This window comes from Augochlora pura, chromosome 3, assembly GCF_028453695.1.
Source record: "Augochlora pura isolate Apur16 chromosome 3, APUR_v2.2.1, whole genome shotgun sequence".
Classification (NCBI taxonomy): domain Eukaryota; kingdom Metazoa; phylum Arthropoda; class Insecta; order Hymenoptera; family Halictidae; genus Augochlora; species Augochlora pura.
Window position 1 is genome coordinate 7,098,269 of NC_135774.1, and position 20,466 is coordinate 7,118,734.

The 20,466-nt window shown below is 33.2% G+C and overlaps 1 protein-coding gene across 1 annotated transcript in view; it reads right to left on the reverse strand.

The window, feature by feature from the left end:
* Positions 1-16,595, reverse strand: part of LOC144467887 (potassium voltage-gated channel protein Shaw) — a 288,098-nt gene extending 271,503 nt beyond the window's left edge. The window contains exon 1 of the mRNA XM_078176874.1: positions 16,527-16,595. The gene's annotated coding sequence lies outside the window, so the exon portion shown is untranslated. The remainder of the gene's footprint in view (positions 1-16,526) is intronic.
* Between the last annotated feature and the right edge of the window lie 3,871 nt (positions 16,596-20,466).

A 20,466-nucleotide genomic window follows, 5' to 3' on the forward strand; every position in this document is an offset into this window, starting at 1 on the left:
ACCCTCAAATCTATCCTCAACATATTAATTTATCGCGAGGTAGGCGCGTTATTCAATCGTCATCAAATACGGTCGACGCTGTAACGCACCGCGCAACATCTTCTGATCGACAAAATTCTTATTACTGCAATCTGTAATTCATGGACACTGTGTTATAAATATAAAGGTATTATTCATTTGTTATATTGCTAAATAGCCGACGTAAATGAGCGGCGCCGCGAGTCGACACCGGGTCACTTTGGATCCGTAGACGAATTTTTAGTATATTTGCTTCACACCTAACTCTTTGACACAGGATGTTATATAATGATCTTTATAACATAGAATGGTAGGGAGTCTCTTCTTTTTATTGTTCCAGTATCTGAATTCCTATACAGGGTATTCTCGAAAGCGTGGTACCACTCTGTATATTCTATAGGACATAATTTTCAAGTTGCAACTTGTTTAACGTCGCAATAAGTTTCTTCGCTACAGCTATATCGTAAATGAAATTTGTTTATCAATTGTTGGTATTACGTAACAAATTGTCATTATCAATAAGCATAAAGAATATTTATTAATGAGTAATATGATACAATTATCATGACGGAAGTTACGTTTACTACTACGTGCAACAGTTACATACAATGCTGTTCGGGACCAAATGTCACATATCTGCGACAGAGATTCCGCTTCAATTTTTGACGAGAGAAATAGATGAAATCTTATCTACGGTCATCGAAAATGTTTTGGTACCGCGTAAATAATAACAGATCACATCTGGTCTGGTTTTACACCGGGTTTTTTTCGCGATAACATTTGTGCGTCTATAGACATCAAATCGATAGGTCTACTTTGTCATAAATATTTTTTTAAATATGATAAATGAACATGATACAGTTCCAAACCTATTTTTGTCATCGCTATTTAAAGAACGTTATAATTCAACTGGTGAGATTTGTACGACTTGAAACACTCGAACGGCGACTGATTTGACAAAAAATAGATTATTTATAAAATTGCTTATCAAATTCATACATTATATTACTTAAGGTACTCATTTTGAAATCAGTTACTCTACGTACCTTAATGGAACGTATGAAAGTGTAATGCAATTATTAGAACAAGAATTTATTATTTTAGCCAAATAAAAATATTTATGTACTGGATCTAAATGGACACGAGCCTCGTCGTTTAATTCATATTCTTAAATTAAATTAATCTTTTCATTTTTTTCATTTTGCAAACGTGCATGACACAATCACAGTGAATCAATTTGACTCGTAAAATTCATATCTATAGACAAAACTAAACACGAGTTTCATTAAAATATATATTATAAATTACTTTTCTTTCTGTAACGATTATAAATGTTTACTATACATTTGAATATATGAAAACGTTTCAATTGCGGTAATAGTTTAATAACAAAAGAGGCAGAATTTGTAGCTTCATTTTGAGTTGAATTGAACTAATGTTAAAATTAAAAATCAATGTTCAGAAACGTAAATGTACTTGTAACGTTGATTTTAAAAACTATAACAGTAAGTATGAACAAGGGCACTTGAAAATATAGAATGTACTGCCTCTCTTAAATGTAATTGGTTCCACCAGCCCTCACAATAAATCTGAGTCCGTAAATGAAAGGGTTTATTATTTGCGACATGACACTTTGGTGGAGAGTAGTTAGCTTCTATAAGACATAAGCGGCTTACACCGCTTACACCGCTTACACCGCTTACCACTCTTACACCTCTTGCGCCTCTTACTCGCGAAGTCAGTAGTCAGTACCGACTAAAATTATTTTAACGTTAATTTCAACCATTTGGAGGCTACCTGCCAAGGTGAAATTCCTTTCAAAAGTACTAGGACTTTTCCTCATTATCCTGAGATTCTTATATTCTACATTAGTTTTTTTTGTATTGTGTTACGGAGAATATATACTTGTGGTTATATTTCTAATAAAGTAAACAGAACGTTTACAAAATTTATAGATGTTAATTTATTACTTAATACAATCAAATCGGAAATCACGAAAATTACTGTACAGCTAAAAAGAAAAACTATATTTAAAAAGTCACTAAAGAATAACATTACTGTATTTTCATACTCCGTCTATGTTCATAATTGGTTCTTTTTATAGTGGAACAAAGTGTAAAGTGTAATAAATAGTCACAGAATATCTGCCGACATAATCTGATACAATACGTTGCGTAATTGAAAACGAATTAAAAACAATACAAATTGTTGATAAACATTGATCAACGAAGAAAACAGGTTTAATTACATTTATAGAAATATCGTGTTAAGAAGGAATATATAATTTCGTGAAAATTCAATGTAATTCATACCTTAAATTTGAATAACCAACCAGAATAATCAAAATTCAGAAGAATGGAGATTCAATTGAGTCAAACGCGATTATGCAATAATGACTTAGTTGCCACGTAATGAGGTTTGGAAAGTTGTTTGCAGTGCTTTGTTCATAACCCTTTGTAGTTCCATATCGAGACAGATTCTACATTGACTTTTACACTAATAGTTAGTTATTTTGTTGATTTATATTATATTCATAAATAATACCATAATTATTGAAATAGTGAAAATAGTTAAAATAGGCTAGAAAGTGGAAATGATTCGAATCATTCAATTATATAATAATATTGCAAAATGTAAATTGAAAAAGAAATACACTGAATCGAATAGGGTTAAAGTGCATCACCAAGAGTGACTATACTATATTAGTAACTTCAAGACTATAACTTTGAGTTATATTATTATCCACAATAATGTATAATAGTTGTTCTTGCATGATATTAATTGTAATTAGAGTGCAAAAGTTTATGTAAAATTTATATGTTGAAATAAGCAAAATATATATTCAAGAATGTGGAATGTATATTTTGCAAAAAATATAGAAACTATATGGTAATTTCTTGTCTGCATTATTTACTACTGCCACTGATACTACCACTGCTACTAATGAACCTGCCACTATTTATAGTAATAATAAAATATTTACATTATAATATGTTACAGTAATTTTTCTAAATTCTGATATTTTTTCATATAAAATCAATTTAATGTCCTATCTACACCACAGGATGTGATGCAAGCATACGTGTACGTTTAGTAATATTGTGCTTTTACTTAACATGTTACTAAACTGGATAGAATTCTGAATCCAGCATTTCTTTTTAGAATATATAGGGAATCGAATATATAATTCGATTTTAATATATAAATGTATTTCACAGAAATTAAATGGTTTTAAAGAAGCTATAAGATTACATAACTCATTTTTTTCGTAAGCTGACGTGTACTCGAACAAAAAAGGAATTTTAAGACGATCATAATAAATTGTGCCTTGCATTCAAAATATGCAGAAGTAAGATAGATGTGTACAACAAAAAAACAGATAATGTATAAAACATACGCAATATGGAAAATATGCAAAAATATATTTTCGAATTCTGTAATGATAAAACCAAATTCTGTCCAAGTCCCAGAAACTTGTCTCTTTCCTATAAACATCCGGGCTGCATAAACATTTATAGTCTAATTATAGTTCATGAAATATGATCTCGTTTCGGAGTTACAATTGTTACAGCTTCTCAATACTTCTTTTTATGAGCTGAGCTTTTGGGTTTATAACACAGCATAGATAACGTTGACATATTTCGTCAGCGCATTAAGAGGGTTTACCAGCGATTTCAAACAACATCTGACAATTTTGGGCAGGTCAAAGGGTCAATAGAAGCCAAAAGGTCATTTTGGACAGTTTCCATGAAGGCAATTCAGTAATTTGAACAGTGCAGAAACGGTTATAATTTGAAAACAACGCTGTCTTAAGCATATGCAGACATCAGAGTCGAAAATTATCCAAGTAAATCATTAAAAAATGATTACTGAAATGGCATATTGACTGGTTACATAGTATATGAAATGATCATGTTTCAGTGTATTTCAATGTACAAATAATATTTCTTTAGATTATTTTATTATTTCAAATTAATTGTAAATAATTTTTCATTTTATTTTTTATTTCGTCGAATATTTTTCCAAACAAAATTTTAAACACTTTTTATTCCCTTTTATTCTATTCTTTACCACCGTATGGATTTTCCTCTGACAAACTTTTGAAAGCAAGAAACCTTTTGAGATTAAATGTGACGAAACTGTAAATTGAACGAGTTAATTATATCTAACGTATTACGCTAATTGAAAAACGTAGTTCAACATTTTATCTCAAACTAGTTGAGATTTAATTTGGGTCAAATGTTTGAGAAAAAAAGATTAATTAGAAATATTTTATTTGTATATAGCACGAGATAAACCAATATTGCATGTGTCGTTTGTAGAAAAAAGAATAATAAAGTATTTGACGTACTAAATTCTTTCAATAGACTTTATTATTTTTTTTATATCGAATCTACGCCACCTTGGTCCGTATGAAGTTATTTATTTTATTAATATTGAATCACTTACAGTTTCAGAATTGTTGGGAAGAGTTTTCACATTATTTAATATTTTAAAATTGAGCATAAATCTTCACGAAATTCGTATATGATGTAATCAGAGTAAAAAATATTTATTTTACACAAAAATCCGCAGTATAGTTGTTAATGACATTAACCCGTAATAATTGTAGGCAAAATAAAAATTATTTGCCTTAGTTGCAAGATTGAAAAGCTATATAAATGTTTCTTTCATAAATTACCTTTTTAAGTTGAAAATAATGCATCAATATTTTCAAATTCTTTAAATGCTTTTACTGCAACGTATTTGATCTACAGATGTTTGTTACAACTGCGCAGTATAATAAGAAATAGAGCTTGAATTTAATGCATTAACAAGAAAAGATAGAGTTTAGAAAGCGTTTATTAGACGCGTGTATTATTATTAATATTTTAAACTTCACAAAATTATTAAAAAATGAATAAAATTCCTGTTTTTCTAAGCGAAAAAATTTATACCAGGCGTACGAACGGCAAAGTGTTAATATTAGATTACGAAACATCTGTTAGTATCAGCAACGGTTTCGAAGGTATTTGTCTGAATAGATCGAATGCTTTTTCATTCTTTACAGAAATAAATAATCTGTTGACCCAAGCTTACACAATTTAATTCTTTATTACAATCCCTGTCAAATGAATGAAAATATTTTCCGTGTAGCCACATTCATTGCGATCATACGAAACATAAAATTCAAGATGGAGGTACATTTAATTCCTACTCTCTTTTAAATCATACGAAAAATGCGATAAACATTTCCTACACGTATTAAATACAAAGAAACACCTAAAAATAATAATGTCGCTTGCATTCCAATAATTACAAACCATCGTAAATACGAGCTTATATTGAATGTATCGTAACCACCTGTAAATGTTCATGAATTATTTTCGAATTCCGCTGATATTCGGGTTAAAAGTTGCAAATTTACATTCTCTCGGATATATCATGTGCTCAAATAATTCCACGATTAACTGTGTAGTAGTTTAATAAACTTCCGCGGTGCGGAAAAAGATTTCGGATTATATAGGATGCCATATTTAAATTGAGATTGTAAAATATCTCGTAAAAAATATAAACCTACATCTTTTATTTTGGAATCATATTCTACGTAAAAGAATGCACAACTTTTGTGTAGAACATTGTTTTATAAGTTCAATATTTTTTTAATATTTAGCTGATTCTTTACTTTATGTCAAAGATAATTTTGTTTTTCAACTAAATAAAGAAAAACATCAAATTACAAAAATATGGTTTAAACAAAAGTTGTGTATTTTTTTTATGTAGAATATGACTTTAAAATATGAAATATGGGTTTATAGTCATTTGACTCCTCACTCGAAATTCTAAAGGAAATGTGTCAGTTTGTTTTTATCAATTTTACAATTTCAATTTAAATGTGAAAAACCTTGAAATAGTCTCGAAAACAACCAGGATAAATAATTATGGATGGTAAATAATATTTAAATTCCATAGTCAAGACCGAAATTGGTCAATTTCTACTACAGTACTTCGTAAGTAAAGCAGAGATATTAACCCGCTAAAATAAAGGCAGAAGATAGCAATAAAAATGGCGAAGCAATACATTATCGTTCGGAAAAATGTGACTTTTGTAAAATATAAAGTATGTCTCAATTAAAGAAAGCTATCTACAGTGTTGTGAGTAATTATAAATTCATAGTAACTTTGACATGTTTGCTGCCGTTTGAACAAAAATAATAAGGGAAACTACTTTTATATTCTTATTTTTTAATATTTTTAATATTTTAAAAGTTTGACATTTTCTTAACTTTTGTTTAAATAACAGTAATAATGTAAAAGTTACTTTTAATCTACAATTATTCTCACTGCTGTATTCAATATATGTACCACTTAAAAATGTCAATACTTTTATATTTACGTCGCAGCATTTTAGACGCAAACATTCTCGTCTTTCAAATTAAGTGGTTACTTATTGCTTCTGGTTAAATACGTATTATCAGGGGTTCTGAAATGTTTAGATTGATTATAGTGGGTCTAAAAAGTGGACGACTAAATTAAATTTCATTGAGCATATTTAAAAAAATTAGTAACATCAATACATGATCGACGCGGCACTTAACGCGTTCAATAAACGGAGCTTTATCAAATTTTATTAAACTAGGTTTCTCATTGAGCGATACACAAAGTTTTCATTTATAACAATGTTCCTGTTCCCGTAGTTTCCGAGATATACGATCAAATATGTGTTCATATCCGCGTTTGAGGGTTGTTAGCACCCAACCGACACGACAGCGACAGCAAGAAAAAAATTGCTTGTCAAATACTTCCGCGAGAATTATTTTCTATCGGAAGTTTCATATCGGTACCTCGATGTATTCGGTATCAGTTTATTCTCCTCATTATTTCTAGAAACTGCAATACTTCCTTTTCATTAATTATCACAGTTATAATATTTTCACTTCATTTGAAATTATATATATATATTCACATCTCATCTCTACTAGAAAGTAACTAATGTATAAAATGATTCTAGAAACCTTATAATTTATATTTATTTTTTAATTTATGACATATATTTATTTTTTTATTAATAATATAATAATCAAATTTTGATGGCACACTTGATAAGCGACTATTTGAATTCCATTTTTCTAATAACCGAAGTTTATACAAATTTATTTTTGATTACGTCTATCCGAATGGCGTTCATACAATGATAACTTTAATGATTCACGTTTCATATTCCTTGGATTTTGTGAGAACCTCACACTCTTTTAGCAAATTGAACTAAAAAGGTCATCTAATGCGGCGTGCACTGTGAAGTGTTGGTTAGGCTGTCTCCTTCCGTTTCTTATTAAGTAGACTGTGACGCTTTGTACGAATTTACATTTTTATACAAGAATTTAATGACACAGAAATCAAATGAAAGTCGTCGATCTTTATTGTTTTTATCGAATTAGAAAAAAAAATAAAACTACATTGTATTCGTTAATGAACGTAAGTAATGTGTATGCAATTATGGGGATTTATGTGCCACAAATAAATAAACCTCCACGGACTGATTATTACTTTTCTATCAACTTTAATGCATTACTTTTCATTAATATTCGTTAATCTTTCGTTTTTCTTTTAGTTCAATCCGGTATAAATTCACTTTACTGTGTTATGAAATTAATATTAGTATGAATTAATAAATTAGTTGATATTAAATTATTGGTACATTGAGTATGAAAAGCATACTCTATTGTATCAGGTTACTACAAAATTTATGCATTTCATACTTAATTACCTAATAGTTGAAAGTTTACCAATTAAAATATAAATTGTTCGATTCAGAGACACGCGACTTACAAACATTAATATGTTGTTAACAATATGCTGTGCTGAAGACACTGAAAAAGGATAATTTTATATGAAGAATATAAAAATCGAAGTTTATTATGTACAAAATGTAACATTCTTTTATATGTATACAGGGTGTTATGTAATTGGTAGTATAACCGGCAAGAGGATAAATCTCCATAGAAAAATATGCTGAGAAGGAGAATAACATTTTTTCATTTAAGGCTCTGTTTTCGAGAAAAAATAGATTGAAGAAATAATATTATTGAATAGGAGTCAAGTGGCGCGTCTGATCATGGCATTCCAATTCTACTTCTTGGTATAGTACAAAGCTACGCAAACGTGACGCATCTTTCAACTCATTTTTCTTGAAACCAGAACCATAAATGAAAAAATGTTCTTTAACGACTTATTTTTTAACTTAGACTCAATCTCTATCCAGTTGTACCACTAGACAGCCTGTATATTATACAGAGTTGGTGAAAAATTGTGCTATAACCGGTCATGAAGCGATTCCTCATGGAAAAATAAGTTGAAACATATAGTAACATATTTTTATCTAAGACTGCGTTCTTGAGAAAAATAAGTTTAATTTATCAGGTTTGTATAGCTTTTAGTATAACGGGAAGTAGAATGGGTATGTAATAATCAGATACGCCATTTGGTTCCTATTCAACTGTGTAATTTTTCAACCTATTTTTTCTCCAAAAATAAAATCTGGAATAGAAAAGTATTATTTTCCTTTTCAACATCGTATTTTTGCATGTTAAATCATTCTCTCGACGGCTGAGCTATGTTTTCCCACCCACCCTGTATAGTATTAAAGCATAAAGGTGGCTCAACGCATTAGTACTAAAACATATTTTTATTAACTCGTCCTCTTCTTTGTTGCATAAAATATATATTGACTTATAATTTCGACGCATTCACACTCTTCGTGTTAGATAATTAATTAATTAATTTCCAATGGAGTTACACTTAGGCTATAAAATTACGTTATAGTATTAATATTATAAAATTTTGATTACGACTCGTCCTACATTACGCCATTATAAAAGTATAGAATTGCAACAAAAATTGAGAATAACTTGGCACGGTTTCAATATACACGATAATTTTATAGCAATTATTATTTCAACTGACTAACAATTGTAAGAGCGCAGAGCCGATGTAAAATGGATTTGTGACAACGGATACATCGACTATTGTCTAGATATGTCAACCCTTCGCGTGCCAAAGTCCACGAAGAAGATAAATGTTCGATCTGTGTCCTCGAAAATGAAACTTCACGTGACGAAATTTTATTACCCTCGTTGATTTATTAGTCTACAGAGCGACTACAGTACGAAATCGTAGATTCTAGATAATAGTGTGAACAGCAAGGAATCCGTAAGGCGAAAAAAACTCATCAATTTGCTATTTACTTGGATGAAAAGAAGATTTCAACATTTCGGGAACTTATAATTGGTACTCATCCTCGCTGGAAGAACGTGATCAATCTTTTCGATGTAAAACCTATTCTATAAGTAACGCACGTGTTACGATACGAAGCATGCGAGGAATTCATGAAAATCTACATTGATATACGCTCCGCGCGTGTCAGCTTTGTATTGAAATGGGTCTAAGGCACATCGAATATCGCTTACCAATGTAGAAATAAATTTTTCGATTTTACCGCGGCTTTTAACTGAGAAACTGAATCGCAGCCGCTTTTTCGGGAAGTTTTCCAAAAGTATAGGTCTGTATTCATTGGATTTATGATAGGAGAAACATTTTTAGCAATGGATTACCTGCTGCTACAATAATAACTTCAAATAATTTGAAATATTTTCATTTGTACACGTAATTATGTACAGGGCACCCCATTATACAAAATATTGTAGACACGTGATTAAAAAAAAGAACGAAATGACACCTATACTTTAGTATTTTGAGCGAGGAGTCAAATGACACTGTTGGTTTTTTAATGGGTAGGCATTTTCATCGTAATTTCGGGGTCATCTTGTTTCTTTTTTATCATAAACCTATGTATTTTTCGGAAGCATATTGTACATGAAAAAATGCGCAACTTTTGTTTGGCATATTGTTTTGTAAGTTTAATATTTTTAAAGATATTTAGCTGATTCTTCATGTTTATGTCAAAATTAATTTTGTTTTTCTATTGCAATGGCAACGTTACTTTCTTTTGGAGTGTATTTTATTCTATTTAAAAACATCTTATTGCAAAGAAATGTTTAAAACAGAACATGTGCATTCTTTTACATACGATATGATTCAAAAATAAAACAAAGTATAGGTTTATGAAAAAAAGCAAGATGGTCCTGCAATAACTTTGAAATCGTTCAGGCATTAAAAGAACAGTGCTATTATATTTGACACACCACTAGACATACTAATGAACAAGTGTCAATTTATTGTTTTCTTTTTTTAGTGGCATGTCTACCATATTTATTACAATCTCAGCTTAAATGGGACATCCTGTATGGGTCCAGTTCATAGAATCGTAACATTCGAACCGGACAACATTGAATTCAGTTCATGTTTACTCGATAACGACTTGTGTCGGACTACCATTATCCAACTTTAATTGCGTCTAGACAGATATTTACGATTGAAAGTTTAATTAACAGAGTGATTGATTACGTAAAGTATGAAGCAGCGAATAATTCAGAAATACAAAGAATAAAATTCTACGTAACAAGCTCGACTGTTGAATAACTTGCAATATCTACAAACATCTATTATTTGAACGCATAAAATGTAACAATTTCGATCAAATTGCACGCAGGATTTTCTCCAAAATTATGTATGCAATATCGCGACATATTTGTAGGTACCATTATTTACGGATCCTGTTTATTAGATTATAACGACATTGAATTATAATATAATGTACAATATAATATTATATATAATACATAACATATATATTAATATAATAAATCAATAACGTATATATAATATATGCGTATAAACAATATAAGAATAACATTATAATATTAAATATTAAAATCAGATTATAAGTTTACATTTGATCAACGTTTCGCAATGATTATTTCCTAGTACATTTTAATACAACTAAAGTTTAAAACACATTGTTGTTAATCTTTTGCATTCAAATAGCGAGTCTAAGTCACCACTAGAAATTGTTATACTATTTTTCAAGAGTTCAATAAAAGTCTTCTATGAGCTGTTTGAATACAGGGTAAGGTTGAAATAAATGTCTTTATTTTAGAGTTAAATAGCCCAGAGTGCAATGGGTTAATTTATCGTTCGACAAAAGCAAGAAACTATAGTGCACAACAATGTTTTATTTGCTTCATAAGCAATGTATTATACCAATTATTCGTATTTTGCAAATACAATACCGTTTGTAATTGCCAGGCTGACGCGGTTCCTGTATTTTATGACGCTTTTGAGCTGTGCATACAAGTGTTGCACATTAGTATTAGCATAGGACGAGGAGAATAAATATAATAATAACATACATACAAACGTTTCAATCAAATAATTTAGTGTTTAAGAGACTGTAAACACGAATTTGTAAGTAATGTTGTAATTAATAGGCAGGACAAGTATTTGTGCAATGAATTTCGTTTAAATGTTAAACGCTTACAAAAACAACAATTAAAATCATTGGAAATGATGAAATAAATTACGACACTTGTCAGATATTGTTTATCTAAAGTAACGGTTCGAACTATAGAAACTGAAAATATGACGCGTTGCAAATGGTACGTACGATTTTTGTTAATTTCTGATGTACTAGATTCATATAAAAACATATGTATCACAGAAATAGTGAAACACAATTTATAATATGTTTGGAAAAGCAATCGCGTCGATCCAAATTTTCAATTCAATATGGAAATGCTCGATCTTTTAAACTATAGAATACTTAAGCAACCATGGGTTTCCAATTTATAAAAAAATTAGGTATATTTTATAACTAAGAAATTCATTAATTAGAGATAGGACGAAGCAAAATTTAAACTTGAATAAATATATTCATAATATATAAATTTATGGTTTATATAATTTCATGGTTTTGTATTGCGTTTGTATTATATAAATGTTATTGAGGTTATAGTATAACATACTTATGTGCATAATATTCTAATTATAAATTATATAAAGACCATGACAGATCAAACTTTTTATAAATACGACAAATTATACAATATAGCTCTTGCCTGTACGATGTACAAATTCAACAATTGAGTGGTTAATGGAAACAGTTTATAACGTTGCATACAATTGATTGTACAAATTATTTTTAGGAAAGCAATATTTTAGTAAAACGATAAAATCGAATTGTTTATGTATATTCAAAAAATCCTTACACATTTTGCACATAGGTGCACTTATTACAATATTATACAATGTACACGAGACATCTGACTTCCGAAATATATGATTTTATCTTCGAAAGTTTAATGTAATCGTCGATTAAATCAATGATGATTTAACCGCAAACGGTTATGGTAAATACAGTCAAAGCAATTTCTTGCATAAAACGAAAACCAACATTAGAGTTTACCCTCGCCATCAAAACATCCAAATAAACAATAACAACTGGTTGCTAAAGCTTCGAGAAGCCGGAGATTATCTCACGGATTTTATCAACCCCTACATTAAGCAGTTAAGATTTATGATATTAATTACTCTGTCAATCCTCTTGCATTTCGCAGATCGTAAGCCACTTTACCATGCTTAATCTATCAGTGCTAAAATAGATTTTCCCTTCTGAGCGAACAGTTCCTTAAAAAAGAAAGAAAACGAGTAACACGCCAGTCAACGCGTTGAAGTTTTTCACCTTTCTCACGAATTTCTATACAGGTTGTGACATTTAATTCTTTCACCTCAATTTTTTTCGTTCACTGCAATATTCTTTAAGAAATTTCTGGAACGAAAGTTGTTCGCTACGAAGAGTATCATACACGACAACAATTATTTTTTCCCTATTTTCCTAATTTATCAAAATATGAATGAATACATCACATACATCTTCATAATAATTCCTAACTATATACATTTTGAAATACATTGTTATTGTAACATATTGAGCAAAGTGATAACATATAGTGATAGGTATTTTTATGAGCGTGCTATCATTTCACCCTCCAAATTTACCTGTTTGTGTCGTCTAGAGTGAAAATCAAAGAGGATGACCCAATTCCATATCAAATTCTTTTTTTGCGACGTTACGTTTATGTATTAGTTTTTCAAAAATAACGAACTCGAAGCTACCTCTAACAAATTAAAGATAACACACATGTGTCCGGGACTGTATGTACATTGTTAAAAGCAAACAGATGTTGAATGTTTGAATTACGATCATTAATTTAGGGAAATCTGAAAAAATCTTATTCTTCAAAACAGTATTCATTTGTACTGTTTCAGAAGGTTTGTTTTCAATCATAAATATCAATTATAAGAAGTAGAATTTCAAATAATTAATACAAATTTAGACACATAAAATACTGTTTCAAATAATTATTTCCAGTACATATTAAGAAAATATTATTTTTAACCAGCACAAATGTTCAAATAAAATCGTTTGTACATTCCTACAATTACTACAATAATTCCTACAATTGTAAACAGTATATCATCGATCGATTAGTTTTCTTGCATAAATTACGTTTTGAGTCACTATAATGTTCCGTTTACATATTGCTACATGATTATACAGAAAATATATACGATGATGCTGAATTTAATGAATTTGTCATAGGTACAAATCTCTTCTTACGTGAACTCATTTGCATAAAAGTTTCTTATTTCGTTTATCATTCTAATCAATTCAAATTCGAAACAATTTCTGAGTCATTATCTACTAACATTTAGTGAAGTTTGACTGTACGTGTTTCGCACAGGTAGCGTGACAGCGGTGAGTTAAAATTGCTTTTTTATTCTATCAAAATAATGTATCATAATTCATATATAGAGTATCTCACATCACGATTTTTCATGTACTTTCCTACGTTGTCAAAATAATGTTTTAAACAAAAGTTGATCAGTTTTCAATTGACTATATGTGCAACAAAAAAATGTCAAAAAGCTATTTTTTGCCAACTGTTAAAATCGATTTTTAAAATGGCACATTATATTTTTAACTTAACAGGAATATATTATGATCTTCTCATGACACTCTTGATAACTTGTGTTCATTATTAAGACTAGATATTACATTTCTATCTTGATTACTAAGTAAAAAATATAAAATGCCATATAAAAAAAAAGTAAACGTGACCTTAACAATTATAGAAGAAAAAAATTTGTAATTTTTTGGCTACACTGTACAGCCAATTAAAAACTAATCAATTTTTGTTAAATAGTTCAAAATCGTGAAAAATTCAAGGTGGGATACCCCGTATGCATAAGTATTAAATAAAAACTGTAAGATACAGTACACTTAATAAGGAACAGGATAAAAATCGATTCGATTGTAATATTAATTATCCGTTTCTCGCACCGATGAGAATTAATGACCGTGCAATCTAGTGCAATGAAGTTTAATACAGATGAATACATAATCGTTGAAGTTTATACTAGATACGTGAAATTTTAATAATTTGAAAATTATAACGAGTGTAATTAACCGATCGACACGCCTCATCCTATTATAGAACATTATTGTTTTAACATTATACAGGTATTGCAATTCATAATTTATGCGAATTTGGTGTTGCATAGATATTAATTATGAACGATATTATCAGAAAATAAATCATTAGCCATCCTCTATGAAACTATTGCGCCTAAAATCCCAAAGAAATCATTCAAGCCAGTCGGTTCAATTTTGAAAAAGTAGTTCTCCTTTGATAAGCGCTCGTATACTTTCATGCCTTACTGCTCGCGTTTCGCATAGGAAGTATAACCCGCGTGGGGTTCAGCAAAAACGCAATTTCCACTAGAATAGCCCCTAATAAGGATATCGACGTGTACGCCGGGTCTCTCGCAAGAGCTTGTTGCACGATCGGCTCATGATCCGAACCGCCAAATTCTCGAACTTTCGAAACTCGACGTCGACGGCCGCAGCCGGCTAGAATTCTTCTGAACGTGCCCGAAAACCGTGCACCGCCGACAGCCAAACTGCCTAACATCGATTAGCAAAATCACGGCGTGCACGCGTACCTGTGTTTCTCGTGCCAGCCAAGGGAAAAGCTTCTCATAGTCGCCACCCCTTCGCGTCTCCCCTCGACCCCCTAGTTCCCTGCCCCCCCCCCCCTCGCGGCACCCCCACCAGACTACCGCTGAACTCCGTCGAAAGCGACTCCGTGGCTGGGGCAACCAGGGGAAGGTTGACATCATTCGAAAAGGTTGTTGACCACCATGACAGTGTGCGCGTATGCGAAGACAAGCCGCGTGCTGTCACGAGCCCGACGAATGGAGCGGAGCGAAGCGAAGCGTTTTACCAGCTCGTGCAGGCTGGTTTACAAGTAAGCCTGAGCGGCGGCAGTATCAGTCGACCCCTTGTCGCGAGAATCGATAGTCTGCGTGCACGAAACGCCGATAAGCAGTCCGGTACGCCCAACGACATTCCAACCGCGATTCCGTCTTCGATGAAAAAGAAATGGCCAGAGAAACGAAGTACGAGGTGCACGAACAACCGGAGGAAGGAACGAGCCGGGTGACCGAGAGAAAGGGAGGGAAAGAAAGTGGGAAAAGAATGGAAGAGAGAAAGAAGGAAAGGAAGAATGAAATAAAGAAAGAAAGAAAGAAAGAAGGGAAGAAGGGAAGCAAGAAGGTAAAGAAGGGAGGAGGAAGCAGTCAGGAGGGACTAGGTTGTTGAAGCACCGACAAAATCGAACCAAAAAGGCTCGCGGGGGCGGGCACGGGCACGGGTATGGGCAGGGAAGCGACGGCAATTGAGCGAGAAAGCGAGAAACTGGTGAATCCGATAAATCAATGAACGAAAATACTTTATGCGAGCGGTGGATGGGGAACGGCCGAGTCGCTGGCAAGGAAAACCGGAGTACACGCCGACCAAGTGCATCGAACCAGTGGTTTACGCGAAGATTGATAGGGATACGGGCAGTCATCGACTTCGGAAACTTTCCTCCATCGCGGAATCTCTTAACGGTGCTACTCGACACCGTTGAGTTAAGTGACTGTTCGATCGAGCCGGGAAGCAACGGCGACCGAGAGAGATACGATACGTATTAAAACTATTCCACCACTGATCCAAGATTCCCCCCGCGTACTTATCCGGTTACCAGAGAGGAATAAAGACCCTGTCGGACGGCACACCACGCGAGAATACGAACCATCGGGACTGGCAGCGCGCACCTTGCGGTTTACAGACACGCTTGTTCGCGTTCAATTTCGCGGAATCTCGAGTGAATTCGCGCCGAACGTAAAGACGATTGTGCCGGACCGATGGAAATCCTCGCTCGATCGGAACAAAGAAACGTTTCGCGTGCAGGAGCGTTCGCTGGAGGATGTTCGCTGGAGGATGTTCGCTTGAGGATGTTCGCTTGAGGACGTTCGCTTGAGGACGTTCCCGACGAGGGAACATTCATCGACTAATTACTCGTAAGAACACGGGAATATAATTAGTCTGCTAGTGGAAGGAAACGGCTCTGGGTGCCTGAGACTGCCAGAGACTCGCGGTGACTTCGGTGACAGGTAGCCCCTCGGGGCGGCAGTTCGCTGGAGAGGATGGAGCGATACCGTCAGAAGGAACAATAAAACCTACTTACCCTCGGTCGCGCTCTCTTCATGTCTCGAGACTCCTTTGCGGCATCTCAACGATACTATTCCGCTTCCGTATCCTCCATGTCGGTGCTGGCGGTGGCGATGGCGCTGGTCGTGAGTTGCACTGGCACAGTGGACACTAGTTCCTGCCTCGGCGAGGTCTTCGACGATGCCGGGTCGTCTCCGTCCAGTCTTCGATCACCGGAGCCGATCCCTCGTCTCGCTGGCGATTAGTTGGGTCCGCGGTCTCGTGGGGAACTCGGTTACCGGTTGATTCTCACCTGCTCACCGTGTCACCACCCGACACAACCAGAAGGTCATCGTCGCCCGTTTCTGTCTCGATAGCCGTCTCGATATCGGTCTCTCGGTCTCTCGGTCGCTCGGCGATATATCCGTGTCCCGTCCCGTGTCGTCAGGACGATGGGGCTCGAACTGCCTCGGCTCGTGCGCGGACCGAACTGACCTCGAACCAAGTCGCTGATTCCGTCGGAAGACGACGGTGACTGCGAAGGGGTGGTGTGCCGTTGCGGTAAGGGTGGGGATCAGAGGCGCGCGCAGAGTCTCGAGTGCGTATGCGTAAGGGTAGTCTTCGCGACGACAACGGCTTCAACGTGCACGCCGCGGCTTCAAAGTGGACGTTGTTTTGCGAGTCACGCCGTAGCACCGATTTTTTCCCCGAGTCTTCCGCTGCTGATTATCTCTTTATTCCTGCGGCGCGTCGCGTCCCGTCGGCCGGACCACGGACCTCGACCCCCGTACGTCCGGAACCCGGAGGCCTGGAGACCCGGAACCCGGCTGCTGGCAAATCCGCTACACGGACTTGCCTTTTACCGTTTCACTCGGATCCGACGGCTGCCGCTTCTTTGCTTGCCGCTACTTAGTTACGCGTCCCTGCTTTCGATTGTTCGGCTTGTTCTTCGTGTATCGCCGAACGTGAGAGTTACTGAAATTTTCTGAGACTCGTTTCTCGGGATTACAATAAGGGGAACCTCGGAGGTACGAATATACAGTGAATCGGAGAGGTATCAGGGGAGGCCCACTTAGGGGAACATACCGAAGTGATACGCACCGACTTTTATGAAACTTTGGGACAGGTGATCCTTGAACAAATACGTGACACGTCATATTTTTTATGATATCTGTAATTAAAGAAGAAATTGCGAACTGCAGTTAAAGTTTGCTTTAGTTAACTCGAAACAGATCGGGTCACATCCGAAGAGTTAAAGGGTACTACCTAGAACCCTAAAGGTTCTTATCGTACCATTTTCAAAAAAGACAATTTAGATTTATTGTGTGTCTACATTTTATTAAATGTTTAAATACTGATGACGAGAAATGAAAATTTTATTCGGACTAAACAGAACGGAATAGCATTGATACTCGACAGCTTGTTACTAGAAATCTCCATCACGTGTCAGACCCGTCAAAGTATGGCAGGGGGTTAATCGCAAGTTAATTGCATGTTTCCAAATTTCCAAGTGCACGTAAATTTACGTTGGAACATTGCAAACTCGACAAGTTAATACAAGATTATATGAATTTTTTAAATATTTTTAAATATTTACTAAAATTATTAAATACGTATATTAACGATGACTTGTCTAAAGTTACGTGTGACCGCTCCGGCCACCATAACTCGGTGTAGGTCTAAACGATAAATTCAAGTAACAGATTTATTTCATATTTTTCAATTCTTGCCATGGTTTCCGCAATTACTGAAAATTTCTGCAATTGTGTATATAATAACAGAAAATGTGGAAATGAATATTTCCGTTATCGACTTTCGTTTTGATTGAAGGTGTGAAACAATTTCGAAATCATTGGTCAGGCATCTCAGCTAAAACAGAAGCAAATAATAAGAATAAGACTTGTACATAAATTTTTAATATGTCTTCCTTGCACTTAATTCTTTCGTTATTTAATTATCTTCATAACATAAAGAGAGGAGTTTGATAGAGAAATGTAAAAGATGAATACATAAAAGAAAAATGAAAAATTCAGTATCGGCTATGCGAGTGTCAATATTCGGATACCTTTTCGAACGGAACAGCTATTCTAAAACGGGGATAACATTATCCCAATATTTGTATAGACAGTAGAGATTTTTGTAATGGACAATGACGAAAACACTGTTTTTAAAATTTTGTTATTATTTGAAATCACAAAAAAATAAAGCACTTGCGATTTTTCAATTTGTTTACCTGTGCCTGTAATAAAATTTAGCAAACGCGTTTTATAGAGCTCGGTAAGTTATGTGAGTAACGAAAATGGTATCACAGTTAATTTTGTCTGATATGAGCTGTAAACAATTATACATCGCGAAAATAGCGGATTTGAATAATAACTATTAAAAATCTGCAGTTTGCAATATCTTTCAACGCTTGTAAAATTTTTTTAGTATACATACAAATAACCGAGAGCTGGAAGACAAAGTTTTTAATTTTTTTGTTATTAGCTCCGATTCGAAAGTTATATATTGAGTGATTTTTATTTTGTTTTATCACTCCGACTAATAACAGAATTGAAAATAGGAATTTTAATCATTGTCCAGTAAAGTAGTCCCTTTATTATTAAAAAAAGTACTCGTACAGTTCAATTTAATCTTAAAAAAATTATTGCATTTTAGGAAGTGTCTGTATATTAATGAGAGTTACTATAAAATGTCCATTCATGCTTCAAAGTTCTACGATCACCCAGTTGTTTCAAATGTCATGAAAATTACCAGTCTTCTAATTATTCGCATTGTTGAAAATACCAAAAAATTTAAATTATATTATAATTTTTTAAAATATGGATATTAAAATTTTGTTTCATCCGTATTTCTTATTAATAATACTTAATAAGTATTATTGAATACAAAATCAAGAAAATAATGTAAATCTCGCGCACAACATTTTGACACACATTAATAATACTCTCTACCACCACTCACTTCTCATCCATCATTCGATCATTAAATCCATTGACTCTCACCCTTGTCACGTCATTCGATTATTCAATTCTACTAATTTAATAATAATAATTCCACAGTATTCCGGACTTGGATATACACTTCTTGTGAACAAATATTCAACAAAATGGATGAACATTTGGATGAAAAAATGAACGAAAAAATGTTATTTTTAAATATAGTTCTTAAACAATTTTGATGTCTAAAAGCGAGTTGCGTAACTAGAATTCTTATTAACTATGTCAACCACCTAAAGACTTCATAAAAGTTTTCTTTTATTTATGAGAACAATTTCAATTGTTACATGTTAATTATCATTCAGGTGTTTACTATTTATTCGTTCGTTATTTCACAAAAGTATTTAACCAAATCAGAGGAGAAATTTAAACTCTATGATATCAATTACGTTTGGATTATTCTTACGTTCTGTTGGTCCTAATAAATTTAGGAAGTCATCGTTGATAAAAAAAAAAAACAAATTAATTCTGAACTCTAAACAGATCATTTCTTGAATCGTATACAAAGTGGGTAGTATCACGTGATACAACCTGTAGGGAAGGGGATGACTTTACGGTCAAGAATAAGAGACAAATGTAGAATACTATTTTTGCATTTACGGCTCCATTTTCGAGAAAAATTTAATTGAAGAAATATTACCACTGAATATAGGAATGAAATGACACTTCTGATCATAACCCATCAATACTACTTCTTGTTATATTTAAGCCGCGACTAAAAGCGGTGCGAAATTACAGTTGAATTACTCAAGTAATAATAATAACGAAATAATTTAATTGCATTCTAACTCAATTATACTGTAATTCTTAATTCAGTAGAAGTACAATTTCGACGCACCAATTAATTCAATCACATTAATTACAAATCATAATATAATTAGTGAATAAATAAGATTATTATTAATAGTTACAAAATAATTAATTATTTATTAGATTGTTATGTACTGAAAAATAATATGATCAGTTTTCTGAAGTGTA